Source organism: Coregonus clupeaformis, unplaced genomic scaffold (genome assembly GCF_020615455.1).
Source record: "Coregonus clupeaformis isolate EN_2021a unplaced genomic scaffold, ASM2061545v1 scaf1939, whole genome shotgun sequence".
In the NCBI taxonomy this organism is placed as follows: Eukaryota; Metazoa; Chordata; class Actinopteri; order Salmoniformes; family Salmonidae; genus Coregonus; species Coregonus clupeaformis.
In genome coordinates, this window is record NW_025535393.1 from 69,602 (window position 1) to 96,184 (window position 26,583).

Sequence of the window (26,583 nt, forward strand, 5' to 3'; positions counted from 1 at the left end):
ATGGGTGAGTCTGGTCGGAATCGCCTGGCCATGCTCATAAACAATGTGGAGTTTGATGATGAGAACATTCTGAGAGGAAGGGTGGAGAAGGACGAAGAGAACATGGAGAGGCTTCACAGCGGTCTGTGATATGACGTGGTGAAACACAGAAACCTGTCTGGACAGGTACACAGGGAAAACTTCTCTCCTGCTTCTAGAAGAATGCCTGGAAGGTCTAGAAGAATGTTCAGTAGTCTATGGTTTGTCTCGTGTGACTAACTTTTAGTGTGCTCTTGCAGGAGATGGCCGATGCTGTGAAAGCATTCTCTAAAGGTGAGGAGCACTCCTTGTCAGACAGCGTCTTTGTCGTCCTCATGTCCCATAGGGAGCTGGGAGCCTTCAATGGTCTCCACTACAAGGAAGGGGACCATAAACCTGATTAGGGTTGAATGGCGGGAACCTGGTTACCGAGATTTTCCCGGGGGAAAAAACGGTGAGAAACCAGTAAATTAGAATTAATTATTTATATGAACAGCATGGCATGAAATGGAACCGTAAATTATATGCAATCAGGCTGGTGTACAGCAATCTTTAAGTCATACCACAGATTCTCAATTGGATTGAAGTCTGGGCTTTGACTAGGCCATTCAAGACATTTAAATGTTTCCCCCTTAAACCACTCGAGTGTTGCTTCAGCAGTATGCTTAGGGTCATTGTCCTGCTGGAAGGTGAACCTCCGTCCCAGTCTCAAATCTCTGGAAGACTGAAACAGGTTTCCCTCAAGAATTTCCCTGTATTTAGCGCCATCCATCATTCCTTCAATTCTGACCAGTTTCCCAGTCCCTGCCGATGAAAAACATCCCCACAGCATGATGCTGCCACCACCATGCTTCACTGTGGGGATGGTGTTCTCGGGGTGATGAGAGATGTTGGATTTGCGCCAGACATAGCGTATTCCTTGATGGCCAAAAAGCTAAATGTTTGTCTCATCTGACCAGAGTACCTTCTTCCATATGTTTGGGGAGTCTCCCACATGCCTTTTGGCGAAAACCAAACGTGTTTGCTTATTTTTTTCTTTAAGCAATGGCTTTGTTCTGGCCACTCTTCTGTAAAGCCCAGCTCTGTGGAGTGTACGGCTTAAAGTGGTCCTATGGACAGATACTCCAATCTCCGCTGTGGAGCTTTGCAGCTCCTTCAGGGTTATTTTTGGTCTCTTTGTTGCCTCTCTGATTAATGCCCTCCTTGCCTGGTCCATGAGTTTTGGTGGGCGGCCTTCTCTTGGCATGTTTGTTGTGGTACCATATTCTTTCAATATTTTTATAATGGATTTAATGGTGCTCCGTGGTTTGTTCAAAGTTTCTGATATTTTTTTATAACCCAACCCTGATCTGTACTTCTCCACAACTTTGTCCCTGACCTGTTTGGAGAGCTTCTTGGTCTTCATGGTGCCGCTTGCTTGGTGGTGCCCCTTGCTTAGTGGTGTTGCAGACTCTGTATCATGACTTCTGCCGAGGCTGCCTTCCCTCCTTGTTCGGGCAGGTTTCGGCGTTCGTCGTCATATTCCTGCCTCTGTGGGAAATTCCTGGAGTGGGCCAACGTGGTGTGGAACGAAGGAGGAGCCACGTTGGAGGACTACAGGGAGTTCGCTCGCCTCTTTCGGGCGGTATTCCACCACCCGCCAGAGGGTCGAGAGGCGGGTGAGCGACAATGTTCACCTGAGGCAGGGGGACGAGGACCCCGCAGGACTTCGCGTTGGAGTTCGGATGCTGGCAGCAGGGTCCGGGTGGAACGAGCGGGCCCTGATCGACCATTTCCGGTGCCATCTGCGGGAGGACGTCCGACGGGAGCTAGCCTGCCTGGGACACCATGTAGTCCTTTGATAAACTGGTGGACATGGCCATTCGGTTGGACAACCTGCTGGCAGCCAGAGGACGTCCTGGAAGGGGTCTGCCCATTTCCACCCCGGAAGCCTCGAGCCGATGCAGCTGGGAACTTTATGGATAGGGCATTCGCACGCCGTCAAGGCATTTCATTTGTTCCCCTCCATTCCACGTCTCCTCAGAGCACTCGATATTCGACCGTTAGGGTCCGGATTTGATATGGAAGTGACTATACCAGTCACCATGATCACCCAGGAGAATCATTTTGAGCAGGTGATTTTTTCGATTATTGAATCTCCTGCTTTCCCTGTGGTATTAGGTATCCCTTGGTTAGCACTCCACAACCCCACCTTCTCATGGCCGCAGAGGGCTCTTACGAGGTGGTCGCGTGAGTGTCAGTGTAGGTGTCTAGATGTTTCCGTTGGTGCAACCACGGTGGAAAGTCCAGATAGTGCCTCCACCGTGCGCATTCCCCCCGAATACCGTGATCTGGCGCAAGCGTTCTCTAAAACGCAGGTGACTGAGTTACCACCTCACCGGGCGGGGGATTACGCGATAAACCTCAGGGTAGACGCTGTACCTCCCAGGAGTCATAAATACCCCCTGTCACAGGCGGAAACAGTGGCTATGGAGACATATGTCACCGAGTCCCTGCGTCAGGGGTATATACGTCCCTCCACTTTACCTGCCTCCTCGAGTTTCTTCTTTGTGAAGAAGAAAGACGGAGGTCTGCGCCCGTGCATTGATTATCGACCACTGAACAGGGAGACAATCCGATTTAGTTATCCTCTCCCCTTCATTCCTTCAGTGGTTGAATCGATGCATGGGGCGCGCTTCTTCACCAAATTGGATCTCAGGAGTGAGTACAACCTGGTGCGTATCCGAGAGGGAGATGAGTGGAAGACATCATTCAGCACAACCACGGGGCATTATGAATACCTGGTGATGCCCTATGGTTTGATGAATGCTCCCTCAGTTTTCCAGTCCTTGGTGAACGAGGTGTTTCGGGACATGCTTGATCGCGGTGTAGTGGTCTACATCGATGACATCCTGGTGTATTCTGCTACTTGCACTATGCATGTGTCCCTGGTTTGCAAGGTGCTAGCCCGACTGTTGAAGAATTACCTTTATGCTAAGGCAGAGAAGTGTATGTTTTTCCAGCAGTCCATCTCCTTGGTTACCGTATTTCCACCTCAGGGGTGGAGATGGAGGGAGATCGCATTTCAGCCGTACGTAATTGGCCGACTCCAACCACGGTTAAGGAGTTGCAGCGATTCCTTGGCTTTGCCAACTACTATCAAAGGTTTATCCGGGGCTTTGGCAAGGTCGCAGCTCCCATCACATCCATGTTGAAGGGTGGGCCGTCCTGGCTCCGCTGGTCTGCTGAGGTGGATCTAGCCTTCAGTAGACTGCGGGGTCTGTTCACCTCAGCTACGGTACTAGCCCACCCTGATCCATCACTACCGTTTGTAGTGGAGGTGGATGCATACGAGGTAGGGATGGGCGCTGTCCTAACCCAACGCTTGGGCACGCCACCCAAGCTCCGCCCCTGTGCCTTCTTCTTGAAGAAGCTCATCCCGGCGGAGCAGAACTATGTCGTTGGTGATCGGGAACTGTTGGCTGTTGTCCAAGCTTTGACAGTGTGGAGCCATTGGCTCGAAGGGGCGAAACACCCTTTCCTCGTCTGGACGGAGCACTGTAACCTGGAGTACATCTGGGCAGCAAGGAGGCTGAATCCTCATCAGGCCAGGTGGGCCCTATTCTTCACCCGGTTTGATTTGACATTGTCATACATTCCGGGTACGAAGAATGTGAAGGCAGACGCACTGTCCCGGCTGTATGACACAGAGGAGAGGTCAGAGACAACACCCCCATACTCCCGGCCTCCCGCATTGTGGCTGGGTAGTATGGGCGATGGACGCGGATATAGAGCAGGCATTACGCACAGATCCATCTCCACCGCAGTGTCCAGCTGGACTGCAGTACGTGCCTGCTCTTATCCGTGATCGTCTGATCTTCTGGGCACACACGTCACCCTCATTTGGTCACCCAGGTATCGGTCGTACAGTGCGCTGCCTGAGCGGAAAGTACTGGTGGCCTACCTTGGCTAAGGACGTGAGGGTGTACATCTCCTCCTGCTCGATGTGCACCCAGAGAAAGGCACCTAGGCACCACCCAGTGGGTAAGCTAAAACCGTTACCAGTTCCACAACGACCATGGTCTCACCTTAGCATTGATTTTCTGACTGATCTTCCCCTCTCCCAAGGTAACACCACCATCCTGGTCGTTGTGGACCGCTTCTCAAAGTCCTGCCGCCTCCTTCCTCTGCCCGGTCTCCCTACGGCCCTGCAGACTGCGGAGGCCCTGTTTACTCACGTCTTCCGGTACTACGGGGTACCAGAGGATATAGTGTCTGACCGAGGTCCACAGTTCATGTCCAAGGTCTGGAAGGCGTTCATGGAACGTCTGGGGGTCTCGGTCAGCCTGACCTCTGGGTTCCACCCCGAGAGTAATGGGCAGGTGGAACGGATAAATCAGGACGTGGGTAGGTTCCTGCGGTCCTACTGCCAAGACCGGCCGGGGAGTGGTTGGTGTTCTTGCCATGGGCAGAATATGCCCAGAACTCTCTCCGCCACTCCTCCACTAACCTAACGCCTTTCCAGTGTGTTCTACCGTGGCACCAGAGCCAGACCAAGGCTCCTGCGGTGGATGACTGGTTTCAGCGCGCGGAAGAGACGTAGGATGCTGCCCACGTTCACCTCCAATGCAGCGTGCGTCGTCAGAAGGCCAACGCTGACCACCACCGCAGGAAGGCCCCCGTCTTTGTACCGGGGGATCGGGTCTGGCTCTCGACCTGGAATCTGCCCCTCCGCCTACCCTGCCGGAATCTGAGCCCGCGGTTTGTGGAACCGTTCAAAGTCCTGAGGAGAATCAACGAGGTCACATATAGGTTATTACTTCCCCCCTGATTACTGTATTAACCCCTCGTTTCATGTGTCTCTCCTCAGGCCGGTGGTAGCTGGTCCGCTCCAGGAGTCTGAGGTGCGGGAGGTCCCCCCACCTCCTCTGGACATCGAGGGGGCTCCGGCGTACTCGGTCCGTTCCATCCTGGATTCGAGGCGTCGGGTGGGGGGCCTTCAGTACCTCGTGGAGTGGGAGGGGTACGGTCCGGAGGAACGGTGCTGGGTACCGGTGAGGGATATCCTCGATCCCTCCATGGTACGGGATTTCCACCGTCGCCATTCGGCTCGCCCTGCTCCGCGTCGTCCTGGCCGTCCCCGAGGCTGGGGTCGACGCGCGGCACTAGCCGCGCGTCAAGGGGGTACTGTCACGACTTCCGCTGAGGCTGCCTCCCCTCCTTATTCGGGCAGGTTTTGGCGTTCGTCGTCACCGGCTTACTAGCTGCTGCCGATACATTTATCATCACTCCACTTGTCTTGTCTAATTAATCACACTCACCTGGTCCTTATCCCCAATTAGTCATTGTATAAGTGTTCCCTCTGCTTCCTTGTCTGTATGGGTGATTGTTTGTAGTGAGCTGTGTGTAGCTCGGTTGAGCTACCCTTATCTTGTTGTTGCCAGGGTAGATATTTCCCCTGTGCCTGAGTTTTGTTGTCGCATGCTTGCGCAACTGTTTATCGACGGAATAAACTCTTTGGATGCGTACTCTCCTGCGCCTGACTCCTTCTATCACACGTATCACACTCTGGGTCTTTTCAGAACAGGGGTATATATACTGAGATCCTGTGACAGATCATGTGACACTTAGATTGCACACAGGTGGACTTTATTTAACTAATTAACATTCTGAAGGTAATTGGTTGCACCATACCTTATTTAGGGGCTTCATAGCAAAGGGGGTGAATACATATGCAGACACCACTTTTCCGTTATTTATTTTTTTAAATTTTTTTAAACAAGTTATTTTTTTCATTTCACATCACCAATTTTGACTATTTTGTGTATGTCCATTACATGAAATCCAAATAAAAATCAATTTAAATTACAGGTTGTAATACGACTAAATAGGAAGAACGCCAAGGGGGTGCAAGGCACTGGGTATGTTAAACTTGGATACAAATACAAATGTTGTGATTAAATTAAATGGAAATTCAGAATGTGATATTTCTGTTCAGTTTTTCTTGTATCTTGTTGATGCAATTTATATCTCTGCAATTGTGTAGCCTGCATGCAATCATTCATACAGTCGTGGTCAAACGTTTTGAGAACGACACAAATATTAATTTTCACAAAGTCTGCTGCCTCAGTTTTTATGATGGCAATTTGCATATATTCAAGATGTTATGAAGAGTGATCAGATGAATTGCAATTAATTGCAAAGTCCTTCTTTGCCATGAAAATGATCTTAATCCCCCCAAAACATTTCCACTGCATTTCAGCCCTGCCACAAAAGGACCAGCTGACATCATGTCAGTGATTCTCTCATTAACACAGGTGAGAGTGTTGACGAGGACAAAGCTGGAGATCACTCTGTCATGCTGATTGAGTTAGAATAACAGACTGGTAGCTTTAAAAGGAGGGTGGTGCTTGAAATCATTGTTCTTCCTCTGTTAACCATGGTTACCTGCAAGGAAACACGTGCCGTCATCATTGCTTTGCACAAAAAGGCAATGATATTGCTGCTAGTAAGATTGCACCAAAATCAACCATTTAACGGATCATCAAGAACTTCAAGGAGAGAGGTTCAATTGTTGTGAAGAAGGTTTCAGTTCGCCCAAGAAAGTCCAGCAAGCGCCAGGACCGTCTCCTAAAGTTGATTCAGCTGTGGGATCGGGGCACCACCAGTGCAGAGCTTGCTCAGGAATGGCAGCAGGCAGGTGTGAGTGCATCTGCACGCAGAGTGAGGCAAATACTTTTGGAGGATGGCCTGGTGTCAAGAAGGGCAGCGAGGAAGCCACTTCTCTCCAGGAAAAACATCAGGGACAGACTGATATTCTGCCAAAGGTATAGGGATTGGACTGCTGAGGACTGGGGTAAAGTCATTTTCTCTGATGAATCCCCTTTCCGATTGATTGGGGCATCCGGAAAAAAGCTTGTCCGGAGAAGACAAGGTGAGTGTGACCATCAGTCCTGTGTCATGCCAACAGTAAAGCATCCTGAGACCATTCATGTGTGGGGTTGCTTCTCAGCCAAGGGAGTGGTCTCACTCACAATTTTGCCTAAGAACACAGCCATGAATAAAGAATGGTACCAACACATCCTCCGAGAGCAACTTCTCCCAACCATCCAAGAACAGTTTGGTGATGAACAATGCCTTTTCCAGCATGATGGAGCACCTTGCCATAAGGCAAAAGTGATAACTAAGTGGCTCGGGGAACAAAACATCAACATTTTGGGTCCATGGCCAGGAAACTCCCCAGACCTTAATCCCATTGAGAACTTGTGGTCAATCCTCAAGAGGCGGGTGGACAAACAAAAACCCACAAATTCTGACAAACTCCAAGCATTGATTATGCAAGAATGGGCTGCCATCAGTCAGGATGTGGCCCAGAAGTTAATTGACAGCATGCCAGGGTGGATTGCAGAGGTCTTGAAAAAGAAGGGTCAACACTGCAAATATTGACTCTTTGCACAAACTTAATGTAATTGTCAATAAAAGCCTTTGACACTTATGGAATGCTTGTAATTATACCTCAGTATACCATAGTAACATCTGACAAAAATATCTAAAAACACTGAAGCAGCAAACTTTGTGAAGACCAATACTTGTGTCATTCTCAAAACGTTTGACCACAACTGTACTAGTTCATATCAAATTTTATTGGTCACATACACATATTTAGAAATTATTTAGCAGATGTTATTGCGGGTGTAGCGAAATGCTTGTGTTTCTAGCTCCAACAGTGCAGTAGTATCTAACAAATACTCTTGTTATTGCACCAATAACATATTCTTGTTATTGCACCAATTAAATAATTATTTGCCTTTCAAAGAGGTTGTGTATATCCATTTACTTTGAGAGATACACTGAGGAAGAGGCCTGGCTATAAGCACATAGATGCGTTATCACTACTCAATAACCCCCAAAAAACTTTTTACAGTACTGTAACCACAAGCATTATTTATTTTCTGAGAGTATTAAGAATAAGGAACCAATGGGGAAAATATACACTACCGTTCAAAAGTTTGGGGTCACTTAGAAATGTATTTTTTTTAATCCATTAAAATAACATCAAATTGATCAGAAATACAGTGCGGACACGCAAAACACCAGTCTCAACGTCAACAGTGAAGAGGCGACGCCGGGATGCTGACCTTCTAGGCAGAGTTGCAAAGAAAAAGTTATGTGAAGGGAGTAGTACACAGCGTTTGTACGAGATCATTAGTTTCTCTGCAATTTCTCACGTGGAATAGCCTTCATTTCTCAGAACAAGACTAGACTGACAGGTTTCAGAAGAAAGTTATTTGTTTCTGGCCATTTTGAGCCTGTAATCGATCCCACAATTGCTGGCATGGAATAGCCTTCATTTCTCAGAACAAGAATAGACTGACGGGTTTCAGAAGAAAGTTATTTGTTTCTGGCCATTTTGAGCCTATAATCGAACCCACAATTGCTGATGCTCCAGATACTCAACTAGTCTCAAGAAGGCCAGTTGTATTGCTTCTTTATCAGCACAACAGTTTTCAGCTGTGCTAACATAATTGCAAAATGGTTTTCTAATGATAAATTAGCCTTTTAAAATGATAAACTTGGATAAGCAAACACAACGTTGGAACAGGACTGATTGTTGCTGATAAAGGGCTTCTGTACGCCTATGTAGATATTCCATTACAAATCTGCCGTTTCCTGTTACAATAGCCATTTACATCATTAACAATGTCTACACTGTATTTCTGATCAATTTGATGTTATTTTAATAGCAAACATTTTTTGCTGAAAACAAGGACATTTCTAAGTGACCCCAAACTTTTGAATGGTAGTGTATATTGAAACAGAAGCTTTGCATATTGTTATTCTTCTTCAGAATGTTCTTAACTGCATAAGGATTCACAGATTTGTTCTATCAATTGCTCCCTATTCCCTTTATAGTGCACTACTTTGGCTCTGGTCAAAAGTAGTGCACTACATAGGGAATAGGATGTCATTCGGGACACATTCAAGCATTTTCCTGCTCATGATGTGTGCTACAATTACTATTTATAAATCACTTTCCCAGAAGAGGGCGATGGGTATCAAGAAATGAGGCACCATTTAACCTTGCAACAGCTTTGGCAGATTTTACCTTTATTTTGTTGACTTCTGATATCAGGTAGTAAGTATCCTTGTTGTGTAACATCATGTAACTAGCATCTCATATCAATGATTTTATGTGCATTACACTTTCTAAAAACTGCCCTTCGAATCGGCTGGAGGTTAAATCCATATATGACAGGGTTTAACACAGGTGGTATAACAAGGAATTGTACAGCCATTGCATTACGCATATTTAGAGTAATATTTACATTATTCCACCCTTGCAAATTGTCAAACAGGGTCACTGTGATGAAAATAACGATTGTTGTTAAATGTGGCACACATGTCTGTGTGAACTTAATCCTTCCCTTAGCTGACTTTACACAAGTCCTTACAATCTGACAGTAAGAAAATACAATAAAAAGTATCTGTAAAATATGAACCGATACTGCAAATTTGCTCCAAATCTGATTGATGGTAATGGGTAAACATGCATGTTTCAGTATAGACGGAATGTCACAGAAGAGTTTATCAATGCGAGATCCACACAAAGGAAGTCTGACGGCTAAACTAACTGCTATGAGTCCTATAAATAAAGGATAACACCAAGAAAATAAGAGTAACTTTCTAACAGTTAAAGATGTCACAATGGTATGGTAAAGTAGTGGTCTGCATATTGCCACATACCTGTCATAAGACATCACTGTTAGAGTAGACATTTCACACATGACAGATGTGTATATTACATAGGCTTGAGTCAAACATCCACCATAAGATATCACCTGAACATCTGACTGAAGGTCCAGTAAGAACTTGGGGTAGAAACCAGCAGTTCCATACAATCCATTGACAAATAGACTACACAGAAAGATATACATGGGCTCATGGAGACCTTTCTCCTGAATGATTGTTATGATCAGTGTCAGATTCACAGTGATGATGATAAGGTATGTGATAAGAGACAAGATAAAATAGACCGATTTGTTGTTAAATGTCTCTTGTAAGCCAAAGAGATAAAAGAACTTGACTTGGGTTGAGTTCTCCATAGCTTTTGTTCGTTTTCTTCCTCTGGTCAATGCAGCAATTCTTAGTCCTTACAAGACTTGAGTGTGTATGTATGAGGATGAATGCAAGTGTGAATCATTTGATTCTGAGTAGGCTTGGACTAACCACAATAGTTTTAACAAAACAAATTCACATCCTCCCTCAAACTCTTATTCTTGAAAATAAAAACAAATATCCCGATAATATCTGTACACGATCAGACTTCTGAGGTGTGAAAGAAATAAAGAATCTTGTGTCCATGAAATGTCTTCTTGCTTGACAGAGGGATACTGCTCCAATAACTTGTCCTGCTAGCCTCTAAATATATCATAGTGTTTGCTCACATGGGATTGTAGTTTCAGTGTCAACATGTAACCACTCCATAGAGATGGATCTATATTGAGTTTATGACAAGCAACTCATTTGATTCTATTTACTCTATGGGATTGTAGTATTAACCCAGCAAACAGGGACCGTCTTAAGGATATTCGGCGATGTTCCCATTAGGTCCCTTTAAGGCAGCGTTTCCCAAACTCGGTCCTGGGGACCCCAAGGGGTGAACATTTTGCTTTAAGGGTTTCAGCGAGACGTTATCCCACTGACATTTTGAGAACATTTTAGGAATATTAAAACATGACATTAACCTCGGGACCATAAGAGGGCGTTCAGTACAGATCCCGGTATGGCCACAGTATAATGTTATGATAAGGTATTTTGATGTCCATTAGGGAACATTATGAAAATATTGCTATTTGTGTCAGACGTTATCCATGAGACATTCAATGACCACAAGGAGACGTATCATGATGGTCAAGGGGATGTCAAATACCAAAGCTAGCTGTCACAGATATCATGTTACATAGAACATTTGGCCCTCAGAAAACATGACATGCATCCAGATCTCAGACCGAATATAGTTTGTTTTCATGCTACAGTATTTCCCTAGATTTCTCTGTCAAAATGTCAAACAATCCCCAAACTTGTATCTACCGTACAGGGCCTATTTTCCATTAGGGATGGATGGATGGGGCGGCAGGTAGCTTAGTGGTTAAGAGAGTTTTGCCAGTAACCGAAAGGTCGCTGGTTCTAATCCCCGAATCGACTAGGTGAAAAATCTGGCGATGTGCCCTTGAGCAAGGCACTTAACACTAATTTCTCCTGTAAGTCGCTCTGGATAAGAGCGTCTGCAAAATGACTAAAATGTAAAAATGTTATGTAATGGTTATAAGGTGGGCTTACCTTTGGAACATTTACATCAGTTCATCCACTGTTGTCAATCGATCCAGACAGTTTTGCATTTCTTGATTTGTTACATAGATACAGCAGCCTCTGGCAAAACTGTCAACTTAAGTAAGGAATTCAAAGTAATGAGCTTCTGTTTTTTAGTTTTTTTATAATAACAATACAAATGTATTACATTTTTAAAGTGCTTTTCATTGTAAAATAATAATCTCAAAGTGCATAAAATGAAAGATAAACAAAAAAAAGACTATAAAATATATATAACCAAATCATGAAAGCAACAATCAAAGTCTAGGAGGATGGGAAGGCTCATAGAGCTGAGTCTTAAGGCCTGTTTTAAAGGCCCCAACAGTCTGAACAGCCCTGAGATTGTCAGGAAGGGAGTTCCAAAGGCGTGGTGCGTGGGAGCAAAAGAAACAACCCTCTATTGTGTGTATCCAGGTCCTGGCTACATGGAGCAGTTTGACGTGGCTTAAACTTAGGGTGCGTGGAGGTTCATAGGGGGAGAGTAGGTCTAACAGGTAGGCTGGTCCAATTCCATTTAGGGCTTTGTAGATGAGGAGGAGAATTTTAAAGTCAATTCTTTGAGGGACAAGTAACCAATGAATATCAGCAAGTGAATAAAAGGTAAATGACAATATTTTACAAATTAGCAAATTATTTACATGTCTGATTTTCACCATCCTTACCCCCATTAATTATTGTTACTATAAGTAACAAAACTGGACATTTTCCACATTTTGTTGTGTTACAGCCTGAATTTTAAATTGATTAAATTGAGATTTTGTGTCACTGGCCTATACGCAATAACCCATAATGTCAAATGTGGAATTATGTTTTTAGAAATGTTTACAAATTAATGAAAAATGAAAAGCTGGAATGTCTTGAGTCAATAAGTATTCAACCCCTTTGATATATCAAGCCTAAATTTACATTTTAGTCATTTAGCAGACGCTCTTATCCAGAGCAACTTACAGTTAGTGAGCGCATACATTTTTCATACTGGCCCCCCGTGGGAATCAAACCCACAACCCTGACATTGCAAGCTCCATGCTCTACCAACTGAGCTACAGGAGGCCTAAATAAGTTAAGGAGTAAACGTGCTTAACAAGTCACATAATAAGTTGCATGGTGTCACTCTTTGTGCAACAATAGTGTTTTTGAATGACTACCTCATCTCTGTACCCCACACATACAATTATATGTAAGTTCCTTTAGCCGAGCAGTGAACTTCAAACACAGATTCAACCACAAAGACCAGGGAGGTTTTACAATGCCACACACAAAGAAGTAGATGGTAAATGGGTAAAAAAAAAGCAAACATTGAATATCCCTTTGATCATGGTGAAGTTATTAATAACATTTTGGATGGAGTATCAATACACTCAGTCACTACAAAGACACAGGCGTCCTTCCTAACTCAGTTGCCGGAGAGGAAGGAAACCGCTCAGGGATTTCACCATGAGGCCAATGGTGACTTTAAAACAGTTACATGGTTAATGGCTATGATAGGAGATACACTATATATACAAAAGTATGTGGACACCTCTTCAAATTAGTGGATTCGGCAATTTCAGCCACACCCATTGCTGACAGGTGTATAAAATCAAGCACACAGACATGCAATCTCCATAGACAAACATTGGCAGTAGAATGGCCTTACTGAAGAGCTTAGTGACTTTCAACGTGTCACCGTCATAGTATGACACCTTTCCAAAAAGTCAGTTCGTCAAATTTCTACCTTGCTACAGCTGCCCCAGTCAACTGTAAGTGCTGTTATTGTGAAGTGGAAACGTCTAGGAGCAACATCGGCTCAGCCGCGAAGTGGTAGGACACACAAGCTCACAGAACGGGACCACAGAGTGCTGAAGCACGTAAAAATCGTCAGTCCTCGGTGGCAACACTCACTACCGAGTTCCAAACTGCCTCTGGAAGCAACGTCAGCACAATAACTTATCCCAGGTGCTTCCTAATAGTTGTTGTTCTTTAGTAATTGATTTAGCTCATGCTTTCTTTCTTTTCTCTTCTCTTTTTTTGTTGCTCCTGGAGGGAGTATTTTGGTTAAGTATGTTGACGATTTGTTGGTTTGCTCACAATCAGAGGATATATGTCACTGGGACACTCGGGCATTGTTGATTATTTGGAGGAAGAAAATTGTCATAAAGTTTCCCCCAGTAAAATGCTATTATGCCAGAGCTCCTTTAAATATTTGGGTAACGACATTACTTCTGAGGGTCACACCCTCTCCAAAGATAGATTAGAGGCAATTAAAGCTTTGCCTAAACCTACTATGCCCTCTCCAAAGATAGATAAGAGGCAATGAATTAGTTCAACCGCTGCAGGATTGTATTTATGGGAGAAAGATGGAGGCGAGTGAAGTTGAGATCAGTAGTGGCTGCTACTGAGGCTGTTTTGGCAAGTTCTGATATTGTGGCAATGTCTCATCTAACTGTACATGTGCCCCACGCTGTGCACGCAATTATTTCACAGGCAAGAACGGCTCATTTGATGCCTGCGAAACTGCTAGACTATCAGAACATTCTATTGACAATGTCCCATGTTACTCTGAAACTATGTACAATTCTTAACCCTTCAACTCTTCTCCCTACAGCAGATGCCGGTGAAGACCATGATTGTGATTTAGCTATTGAAGTTAGCTGTAGCCCTAGGGTGGACTTGAGAGACATCCCGTTAGACAATCCGGACTTTGAGTTTTTTGTAGATACTGATAGTAGATATGTGTTTGGTGTTGTGCATGATTTTGGAACATTGTGGAATAATAGAGGGTTTTTGCCCTCGTCTAGAAAACAGATTGCACACAGTAATCTTGTTTCGTCTTTTTTACAGGCTGTCCAGCTGCCCTCCTCTATTTCTATAATCAAGTGTCAGGCACATTCTTCCTCTAACGACAGCATTTCTCTGGGGAACGCCAAGGCTGACTGCGCAGCTAAATTGGCTGCTTCATCTTCTATCAAGACCATGTGTCAAAAGGAAGGATTTGTATTTTATTTTTTTATTTTATTTAACCTTTATTTAACCAGGTAAGCCAGTTTAGAACAAGTTCTCATTTGCAACTGCGACCTGGCCAAGATAAAGCAAAGCAGTGCGATACAAACAACAACACAGAGTTACATATGGGGTAAACAAAACATAAAGTCAAAAAAACAGAAAATATATATACAGTGTGTGCGAATGTAGTAAGTTATGGAGGTAAGGCAATAAATAGGCCATAGTGCAAAATAGTTACAATTTCATATTAACAGTGGAATGACAGATGTACAAAAGATGATGTGCACATAGAGATACTGGGGTGCAAATTACGCAAAATAAATAACAATATGGGGATGAGGTAGTTGGGTGGGCTAATTACAGAATGGCTGTGTACAGGTGCAGTGATCGGTAAGCTGCTCTGACAACTGACGCTTAAAGTTAGTGAGGGAGATAAGAGTCTCCAGCTTCAGAGATTTGTGCAGTTCGTTCCAGTCATTGGAAGCAGAGAACTGGAAGGAATGGCGACCAAAGGAGGTGTTGGCTTTGGGGATGACCAGTGAGATATACCTGCTGGAGAGCAGACTACGGGTGGGTGTTGCTATGGTGACCAGTGAGCTAAGATAAGACGGGGATTTGCCTAGCAGTGATTTATGGATGACCTGGAGCCAGTGGGTTTGGCGACAAATATGTAGTGAGGGCCAGCCAACAAGAGCGTACAGGTCATAATGGTGGGTAGTATATGGGGCTTTGGTGACAAAACGGATGGCACTGTGATAGACTACATCCAATTTGCTGAGTAGAGTGTTGGAGGCTATGTTGTAAATGACATCGCCGAAGTCAAGGATCGGTAGGATAGTCAGTTTTACGAGGGCATGTTTGGCAGCATGAGTGAAGGAGGCTTTGTTGCGAAATAGGAAGCCGATTCTAGATCTAACTTTTGATTGGGAATGCTTAATGTGAGTCTGGAAGGAGAGTTTATAGTCTAACCAGACACCTAGGTATTTGTAGTTGTCCACATACTCTAGGTCAGACCCGCCGAGAGTAGTGATTCTAGTCGGGTGGGCGGGTGCAAGCAGCGTTCGGTTGAAGAGCATGCATTTAGTTTTACTAGTGTTTAAGAGCAGTTGGAGGCCACGGAAGGAGTGTTATATGGCGTTGAAGCTCGTTTGGAGGTTTGTTAACACAGTGTCCAATGAAGGGCCAGATGTATACAAAATGGTGTCGTATGCATAGAGGTGGATCAGAGCGTCACCAGCAGCAAGAGCAACATCATTGATATACACAGAGAATAGAGTCGGCCCGAGAATTGAACCCTGTGGCACCCCCATAGAGACTGCCAGAGGTCCAGACAACAGGCCCTCCGATTTGACACATTGAACTCTATCTGAGAAGTAGTTGGTGAACCAGGCGAGGCAGTCATTTGAGAAACCAAGGCTATTTAGTCTGACAATAAGAATGCGGTGGTTGACAGAGTCGAAAGCCTTAGCCAGGTCGATGAAGACGGCTGCGCAGTACTGTCTTTTAGCGATCGTGGTTATAATATCGTTTAGGACCTTGAGCGTGACTTATGTGCACTCATGACCAGCTCGGAAACCGGATTGCATAGCGGAGAAGGTATGGTGGGATTCGAAATGGTCGGTGATCTGTTTGTTAACTTGGCTTTCAAATACTTTCGAAAGGCAGGGCAGGATGGATATAGGTTTGTAACAGTTTGGATCTAGAGTTTCACCCCCTTTGAAGAGGGGGGGGGCATGTGCAAGTTGCAGCGGAAGGTGCAGAGCTTGTGGCCGGGGTAGTGGTAGCCAGGTGGAAAGTATGGCCAGCTGTAGCATCATGCTTGTAGAAATTCTCGATTATTGTAGATTTATCGGTGGTGACAGTGTTTCCTAGCCTCAGTGCAGTGGGAAGTTGGGAGGAGGTGCTCTTATTCCCCATGGACCTTACAGTCTCCAGCATTTTTTGGAGTTAGTGCTACAGGATGCAAATTTATGTTTGAAAAAGCTAGCCTTTGCTTTCCTAACTGATTGTTAAGCTGTTCGATGCTAATGCAGTACGCCACAGAATGTTTTTGTGCTGGTCAAGGGCAGTCAAGTCTGAGGAGAATCTGTTCTTAGTTCTGAATTTTTTGAATGGGGCATGCTTATTTAAGATTGAGAGGAAAGCACTTTTAAAGAACAACCAGGCATCCTCTACTGACGGAATGAGGTCAATATCCATCCAGGATACCCGGGCCAGGTCAATTAGAAAGGCCTGCTCGCTAAAGTGTTTTAGGGAGCGTTTGACAGTGATGATGGGGTGGTCATTTGACCGCGGACACATTACGGACGCAGGCAATAAGGCAGGGAATGCTGAGATCCTGGTTGAAGACAGCGGAGGTTCTTTTAGAGGGTACATTTGTCAGGATGATATCTATGAGGGTGCCCATGTTTACAGATATAGGGTTGTACCTGGTAGTTTCGTTGATAATTTGTGTGAGATTGAGGGCATCTAGTTTAGATTGTTGGTTGGCCGGGGTGTTAAGCATATCCCAGTTTAGGTCACCAAGCAGTACGAACTCTGAGGATAGATGGGGTGCAATCAGTTCACATATGGTGTCCAGGGCACAGCTTGGGCTGAGGGGGGTCTGTAGCTGTAAGGGATCGGGGGTTGGCAGGGTCTAGACAGAGTCTGACACTTCCCCGATCTACAGAGAGGGGGAGTCATCAGACTCGATCTGGTTCACCTGAGTTCTGAGCACACCTGTCAGTAATTAGTGTAGGATTTAAGGTGTGCTCAGAAGCTCAGTCGGCGCGAGGTATTGTTCCTTTGTGACTTGCTAAGCGTTTTGTTCCGAGAGAGAGAGAGAGTTTGTTGTTTTTGATTACCCGTGTATCCGACCTGTGCCTTGTTGTTTGACTCCTCGAATTGCTTAATCCTCTGCTTGTCTACCCCAGTGATTACCGTCCTCTGATCCTGTGCCTGTGCCCTCGACTCACGACTAAGCCCGCTCCATTGGTACCTCTGCCTGTCTATGCCTGGCCCGGTTTTGACCACAGCCCGCCCGACCACGATTAAGCTATTCCCTTGTCTGTACTCTAATAAAGCATCGCTATTCTGCGATTGGATCTTACCACTCTGTCCGAGTATTCATTACAGAATACCTCGCCAATACCATGGATCCAGCGGAATTACAGAGGCGATGGGAGATACAGGAGAAACGGATGGATGAACTCCTACAGCTACTCAACGCTGGTGCGGCTGAAGGCACCACCCCGAGCACGGTCAGTCCTCGTCATGCACCTCTGATTTCTCTACCTACAAGGTACAACGGGAACCTGGCAAATGTCAGGGGTTTCTACTCCCAGACGTCCTTGTATATGTCGTATAATCGCATACTATGTTTTCCGATGACCGTAGCAGGGTGGATTTCATGATTTCTCTGCTAACGGGAAGAGCACTGGATTGGGCTACGGCGCTTTGGGCAGCTGAGGTCCCCGAGTTGAATGCGGAAGTTCAGTTCAAGAGACTGTTTCAAGAGGTGTTCGACCACCCAGTATCTGGGCGTAGTGTGGGAGACCAACTATGCGAACTTCAGCAGGGCCGTCGCACAGTAGCCGACTACGCTTTAGAGTTCCGTACTATAGCAGCTGGTAGCGGATGGAGCGAGACTGCTTTGCTCACAGTTTTCCGAAGAGGGCTGCGCAAAGACGTACAGACTGAGTTGGCTTGTCGAGGAGATATCACTGCGCTACATGAGTTTATCAAAATAGCCATTTCTATTGATCATCTTATAGTGCAACACAGGGCATCCACAGTCCGGGAGTCCTCGATCACTGGTCCTATGCAATCGACAGAGCGGAGGAGAGAATCTGAGGAGGAACCTATGCAACTGGGACGGTCACCTCTACAAGGTTCGGTGAGGCAACAACGTCGGCAAGACGGACTATGCCTGTATTGTGGTCAGTCGGGTCATTTCGTTCGTCAATGTCCGGTACGACCTAACCGTACACCAGGATATCGCCTCGGAACTGCCAAACCGGTGAGTGAGAATCAAGTTTTGAACATTACATCGAAACAAATGTATGTGCCAGTTACCTTATCTGTCGGAGAGAAAGTGCGCAGGTTGGAAGGACTTATTGATTCCGGAGCGGCTGCCAGCTTTCTGGATATGGGTCTTGCTGAGGAGTTGGGAGTTCAACTTATCCCAATTCAACCTCCCCTGCGAGTCAACGCGCTAGACGGTGAGCCCATGAGCACTGGGTTCATTACGCACCGTACAGAGGTAATCAAGTTACATGTGGGCTCCATACACCAGGAGAACATCTTTTTTTTCGTAATCTCCGCTCCACGGGAGCCACTAGTTCTCGGCCACCCCTGGCTCGTCCTCCATGATCCGGTCATCTCCTGGAAATCTGGCGATATCACAGCTTGGAGTGAGGTATGTAGGGCAGAGTGCCTCAATTTACCGTGCAAAATGTCTACTGTGGAGGATGCGCAGTGTGCGGTGTCTACTGTGGTCCCTACAGAATACCAGGATTACGCGCAGGTGTTCTCCAAGGAGAGGGCTACCGTATTACCACCTCATCGGGCCTGGGACTGCGGGATTGATCTGCTATCCGGAGCTACACCTCCTCGTGGAATAATCTACCCGTTGTCACAGCCGGAACGAGAAGCGATGAGCCAGTATATTGATGAGGCGCTACAGCAAGGGGCCATTCGCCCATCGACGTCTCCCGCCGCATCCAGTTTTTTCTTTGTGAAGAAAAAGGATGGCGGACTGCGTCCTTGTATAGACTATCGAGGGTTGAACGAGATTACCATCAAAAATCGTTACCCTCTTCCTTTGATTCCAGCAGCCCTTGAACAGGTGGGACAGGCCTCCATGTACAGTAAACTGGACCTCAGGAGTGCGTACAATCTGGTGCGTATTAGAGAGGGGGATGAATGGAAGACCGCCTTCATCACACATCGAGGACACTACGAATATTGTGTCATGCCCTATGGATTTACCAACACGCCCTCAGTATTCCAGGCGTTCATGAATGACATTTTCAGGGACATGATTGATCGATTTGTTATAGTGTACATTGATGACATCCTAATATATTCTAACTCTCTGAGTGAACATGTGTCCCATGTACGACAGGTTCTGGATCGGCTCCTACAACATTCTCTGTTCGTGAAGGCAGAAAAGAGTGAATTCCATGTCACTACGATTTCCTTCCTTGGGGCCATACTCACTCCCGACTGGGTTAAACTGGATGAATCCAAGGTGCAAGCGGTACAAGACTGGCCTCAACCCAAGACGGTGAAGGAGCTCCAGAGGTTCTTAGGGTTTGCCAATTACTATAGACGGTTCGTGCGTAATTTCAGCACAACCGCAGCACCCCTGTCGGCGATGACCAGCTACAAGGGTCGCGGTCTGAACTGGACGGAGGGGGCAGTGCGTGCGTTTGAAACGTTGAAACAACGCTTTACCACCGCTCCTATTCTATGTCAGCCGGACCCTACCTTACCGTTTATCGTGGAAGTGGACGCTTCGGAGGTTGGAGTTGGAGCCGTGTTATCCCAACGCATAGGTGAGCTACCTAAATCACGACCCTGTGCTTTCTTTTCAAGGAAACTGAATTCTGCCGAGCAGAACTATGACGTGGGTAATCGGGAATTACTGGCGGTGAAGTTAGCACTGGAGGAGTGGAGACATTGGTTGGAGGGAGCAGAGCATCCGTTCCAAGTGCTCACGGACCACCGCAACCTGGAGTATCTTCACAGTGCCAAACGACTGAACTCCCGACAGGCAAGGTGGTCTTTATTCTTCAACCGTTTCCGATTCACTGTCTCTTATATCCCCGGCTCCAAGAATGGTAAGGCGGACGCGCTTTCCCGACGGTTCGAGCGCACGGAAAGACCCGTGGAGCCAAAACCGATTCTCCCCAGGAGTTACCGTGCTGGTCCGGTGAGGTGGGCTATTGATGACACGATTCAGGAGAGCTTACAAGCGGAACCAGCCCCTCCAGAAACCCCGGGGTCTAAGGTGTTTGTGCCAGCTCCTCTTCGACCTCAACTGATGGAATGGTGCCACACGTCGCTGGGATCTGGTCATCCCGGAATCACTCGAACTACACGACTCATCAGCCGAAAATACTGGTGGGATTCCCTCTCAGATGACGTCAGAGACTATGTCTTATCCTGTCCAGTATGTGCTCAGTCCAAGGTACCTCGTGCACTACCGGAGGGTAAGCTGATGCCATTGCCAACTCCTCAACGACCATGGTCGCACATTGCTATGGACTTTGTTACCGACCTACCAGAATCAGAGGGCCATACTGTAATTCTCGTGGTCATCGATCGTTTCTCCAAGATGTGCCGGTTAGTACCCATGACCCGTTTGCCTAACGCCACTCAGATGGCTGAGACTATGTTTACCCAGGTGTTCCGGCAGTTTGGTGTCCCGGAGGATATTGTTTCCGACCGGGGACCCCAGTTTGTATCCCGGGTATGGAAGGCCTTCTGCGAACGCTTGGGCATCTCGGTTAGTCTAACCTCCGGATATCATCCCCAGGCCAATCAGGAAATTGGGAAATATCTACGGCAACAATGTTCGCGGCAGCCGCAAGAGTGGAGTCGATTCCTTCCTTGGGTAGAGTATGCTCAAAACTCACTCATTCACACCTCACCATGCTTAACGCCATTCCAGTGTGTTCTAGGGTATCAACCCCCCCTGTTCCCGTGGGATACCGCATCAGGGATGGTACCGGCGGTGGACGAGTGGTTCCGTCGGAGTGCGCAGGTCTGGGAGACGGCCCATCAACATCTCAGTCAAGCCTCACAACAGCAAAAGACCTACGCCGACAGACGCCAGAGACCTACTCCCACTTATCAACCCGGGCAACGAGTGTGGCTGTCTACCCGAGACCTGCGGTTCCGACGGAGCTGCAAGAAGCTCCAACCCAGGTACATTGGTCCTTTCAAAGTTCAGAGACATATTAACCCTGTCACCTACCGTCTGTTACTCCCTCGACACTACAGGATAAACCCTACGTTCCACGTCTCCCTGTTGAAACCTGTCCATTATAGCCCGATGTATCCACCAATCGCTCAACAACCTACTACACCACCTTTGGAGGATGAACAGGACACCACCTATACAGTCCATGAGATACTGGAGTCAAGACAGAGACGAGGGGGCATCGAATATCTCGTGGACTGGGAGGGATATGGACCTGAGGAACGGTCCTGGGTTCCGGCTAAGGACATACTGGATCCCGCTCTCAAGGCCACTTTCCACGCTGAGCACCCAGATCATCCAGGACCCCGACCCAGAGGAAGACCACCCGGTAGAGGTAGAAGGCCGTCAGGAGCCGGCCCTGGGGAGGGGGATACTGTAAGGGATCGGGGGTTGGCAGGGTCTAGACAGAGTCTGACACTTCCCCGATCTACAGAGAGGGGGAGTCATCAGACTCGATCTGGTTCACCTGAGTTCTGAGCACACCTGTCATTAATTAGTGTAGGATTTAAGGTGTGCTCAGAAGCTCAGTCGGCGCGAGGTATTGTTCCTTTGTGACTTGCTAAGCGTTTTGTTCCGAGAGAGAGAGAGAGAGAGTTTGTTGTTTTTGACTACCTGTGTATCCGACCTGTGCCTTGTTGTTTGACTCCCTGAATTGCTTAATCCTCTGCTTGTCTACCCCAGTGATTACCGTCCTCTGATCCTGTGCCTGTGCCCTCGACTACGACTAAGCCCGCTCCATTGGTACCTCTGCCTGTCTATGCCTGGCCCGGTTTTGACCACAGCCCGCCCGACCACGATTAAGCTATTCCCTTGTCTGTACTCTAATAAAGCATCGCTATTCTGCGATTGGATCTTACCACTCTGTCCGAGTATTCATTACAGTAGCAAGCGGCAACAGTGAGAGACTTATTTCTGGAAAGGTGGATTTTTAGAAGAAGAAGCTAAAACTGTTTGGGCACAGACCTGGATAGTATGATAGAGCTCTGCAGGCTATCTCTACAGTAGATTGCAACCCCACCCCCTTTGGCAGTTCTAACGAGACGGAAAATGTTGTAGTTGGGGATGGACATTTCTGAATTTTTGGTGGCCTTCCTAAGCCAGGATTCAGACACTGCTAGAACATCAGGGTTGGCAGAGTGTGCTAACGCAGTGAATAACTCAAACTTAGGGAGGAGGCTTCGGATGTTAACGTGCAAGAAACCAAGGCTTTTACGGTTACAGAAGTCAACAAATGATAACGCCTGGGGAGTAGGAGCGATACAGGTGGCTACAGGGCCTGGGTTAACCTCTACATCACCAGAGGAACAGAGGAGGAGTAGAATAAGTATACGGCTAAAGGCTTTAAGAACTGGTCTTCTAGTGCGTTGGGTACAGAGAAAAAAAGGGGCAGATTTCCGGGCGTTGTAGAATAGATTCAGGGCATTATGTACAGACAAGGATATGGAACGAGACAATCATTTGTGCCAGGTGTGATATCCCTCTTAAATAGCTCGGGCAAATGTTCCCATTGACCCCGTAAGGCCAGCAGGCTAGTCTTTGTTTTAAATGTTTTAAATGTTTTATTTCTTATTTCTTACTTTTATTGGTGCGTGACTGTTATTGAAAGTTGTATTGTCAATCTTGTTTTGTATTTAACGCCACTTTAAATGTGTACATGACACTGCAACAAAATTTCCCCATGGGGACAATAAAGTAAGTAAGTAAGTAAGAAGGATATGAGTACAGTGGAGGTAAACCTAAGCGTTGGGTAACGATGAAAGAGATAGCATCACTGGAGGCACCGATTGAGTCGGTCTCCGCGTGTATGGTGGGTGGGACAAAGGAGCTATCTAAGGCAGGTTGAGCTGGGCTGGGGGATCTACAGTTAAATAGTACAATAAGAAATAACCGAAACAGCAATAAGCAAGGCATATTGACATGGGAAAGAGGCATAACGCAATCACAGGTGTTATTCGAGAGAGCTAAGACAACAGCTGGTAATGGCGACAAAGTTTGGGCTGAGGCTAAACATAAACAAGATGCGGTACCGTATATTTTATTTTTATTTTTTATTTCACCTTTATTTAACCAGGTAAACCAGTTGAGAACAAGTTCTCATTTACAACTGCGACCTGGCCAAGATAAAGCATAGCAGTGCGATAAAAACAACAACACAGAGTTACATATGGGGTAAAACAAAACAAAAATCAAAAAAATACAACAGAAATACAATTAATATACAGTGTGCAAATTTAGCAAGTTATGGAGGTAAGGCAATAAAATAGGCTATAGTGCAAAATAATTACAATTTAGTATTAACACTGGAATGATGTGCAAGAGATGATGTGCAAATAGAGATACTGGGGTACAGATGAGCAAAATAAATAACAATATAGGGATGAGGTAGTTGGGCGGGCTAATTTCAGATGGGCTGTGTACAGGTGCAGTGATCGGTAAGGTGCTCTGACAACTGATGCCTAAAGTTAGTGAGGGAGATAAGCGTCTCCAGCTTCAGAGATTTTGCAGTTTGTTCCAGTCATTGGCAGCAGAGAACTGGAAGGAATTGCGGCCAAAGGAGGTGTTGGCTTTGGGGATGACCAGTGAGATATACCCGCTGGAGCGCAGACTACGGGTGGGTGTTGCTATGGTGACCAATGAGCTAAGATAAGGCGGGGATTTGCCTAGCAGTGATTTATAGATGGCCTGGAGCCAGTGGGTTTGGCGACGAATATGTAGTGAGGACCAGCCAACAAGAGCGTACAGGTCACAGTGGTGGGTATTATATGGGGCTTTGGAGACAAAACGGATGGCACTGTGATAGACAACATCCAATTTGCTGAGTAGAGTGTTGGAGGCTATTTTGTAAATGACATCGCCGAAGTCAAGGATCGGTAGGATAGTCAGTTTTACAAGGGCATGTTTGGCAGCCCTTGTAAAGGAACAGTCCAGCAGGCATCAGCTGTATAGCTTAGTTATCATGAGGTCTGGTGAACAGCAATAGGAGAGTTCGGAGGTAGTTCGGGGGATGTTACAGCACTGGCGAGCAAGAGGCCACGGCTTGCGTGTGCTAACGGGCTGGTCTAGCAGGTGGATCTTTTTGGTCGATGTCGTAACGGGAAGCCTGTTGAAACCACATCAGACGATTTCATCGGCAGACCAGTCATGTTGGATCGGCGGGGCTCCGTGTCAACACTAGGAGGTCCTGTCCCGTTGACAGAGAGGTAGATAGCTGGGAGATGGGCCTGGCTCGAGACTAGTCAAAGCTAACATGTGCTTGCTAAGGGGCAATGGTAATTAGCCAACGACAACAGCCATTCGGTTGCAGCTAGCTAGTTGCGATGATCCGGCGCTAGGGTCCAGTGATTCCGGCAGAAAATCCGATATGCTCTGGGTCGATAGCACTCTGTGCAGACTGGCTGACAACTTGTCCAGGCTAGAGCTAGAGCTGGCTGGTGGGTAGTGCAGGCCACGGACAATGGTTTAGAATGCTAACAGTGGCTAATAGCAAGTAGCTAGCTAGCTGGCTACCACAGCCATTCGGTTGCAGCTAGACAAGTTTCAGCTTAAGTTTCTTGATAAAAGTTATAAAGAAATAATAGAATCCTTTCCACGTTGCGTGAGGCAGGTTGCAGAAAAGTATATTTAGTTAAAGAATGAAAAGTAAAATTGAGAAATATATACAAAGTAGACAAAAAACTAAAAAACTGGCTATTTACACAAGTACACTACAGAAAACACGAGCGCACTGCTACGCCATCTTGGATTCACAGATGGTGGTTCTTGTAAATAAACATTGGTGTACAGTAGGTTTTACGGTGTTGGCAGGTTTTACTGTGTTTGCAGAACATTTATCTGGTGTTGGGGTTGATTTGCATGACTAACAATGTTGAACCAAACTCTGAAAACAAAATTGTCGTGGAAATTCACCACTAAGGACTCAAACTCAATCTAAATGAATCAATCTTTATTATCCCAGCCGGAGAGGTTCACAAACTCATTCCAAGCTTGATGAAAACCCTGAAAATGGCATTCCCTCTCAGTCTTATATACTGCCATACAAATAAGTTATATAAGCATTATTTACATTATTCATGATTCATTATCAACGTTGGTTCCTGCATGTGACTGATGAGGCTTCTTCTCTCAAAGCTGGGACCTTGAAACTGAGATACTCCTTTTGGTTCCCAGAGCAATATTCTGGGCATACTGCCAATTGGTCTGAGGAGGTCAAACTCACCTGCACGAACCAAGAAAGAGTGAGAGGAGATGCTGTGTACAATTCAATGCTATCCCTTCAGACAACAACATTTCCCCTCACAGTCTCTAACAAATCTAACCCATCAGAGTATCATGACCCAAACCATCGGTTTCTGGGACCAATCAGAACGTTGAGAATGTGTTTGCATTCTAGAAATCGTCGGGGAGGGAGGCAAATCCAGACTCATTGTGGAGAAGAAACGTCATTTGGCCGGAGCGATGTGGATGGGTAGCCAGTCAAACACTTTGCACTTCAAAGTAAATCTCAGCTCTGTTAAAAATAACCTGAAGAAAGAATATTATATTTATCAAAGTGATTCAGGAGTAACATTAAAACAGAATAATATGCCCCACCAACATTAGACAACTATACATAAAACCTTCAAACTGGGACCAACACGTGACATCAAATTGTTCAGAAAGGTAAGTATCTGGACACAAAACAGTTAACAATGCTCTTTCCTCATTTGCCCTGCCTGGAATGACTGATCAGTTTTGATTTACTTTGAGCCTCAATAACGTGTTTGTAATTTCTTCCATACAGGTCATGGGTCACTTTGAAGATTTCCCCATACAGATGCCGACCAAAGACAGAGCCACTCTAACAAAGTACTTTTACCTCTTCCCAGGCCTCTGAGAAGTTGTTATGGTTGATGAAATGTACTGTATTCACAATGGAGGAATAGAGGAACATTGTTTAAGTTTTTTTGTAGGAAACCATACATCACAATAAAGTGTTTGGTATACACTCCTGTTAAGACCATCACCTGTATGTTTTAATTTTATACTTATAATGAACCTGTAGAGCTACTGGGTAGCCTAGGTAATATTTTGTTCCAGTCTTGCTCTAACACACCTGATTCAGCTAATCAAAGTCAAGATGGTCAGCTAATTAGTAGGATCAGGTGTGTTAGAGCAGGGCTGGAACGAAAGTGTATATGGTAGGCTACCCAATGGCTCACCAGGAGGAGGGTTGGCTACTCCTGTTATAACATTTGGAAAATAAGCGAGATAAGTCTGGGTGACAG

The 26,583-nt window shown here is 46.0% G+C and overlaps 1 pseudogene; it reads left to right on the top strand.

Moving 5' to 3' along the window:
• On the top strand, positions 1–26,192 carry LOC123487971 (annotated as a pseudogene).
• The last annotated feature ends 391 nt before the right edge of the window (positions 26,193–26,583 follow it).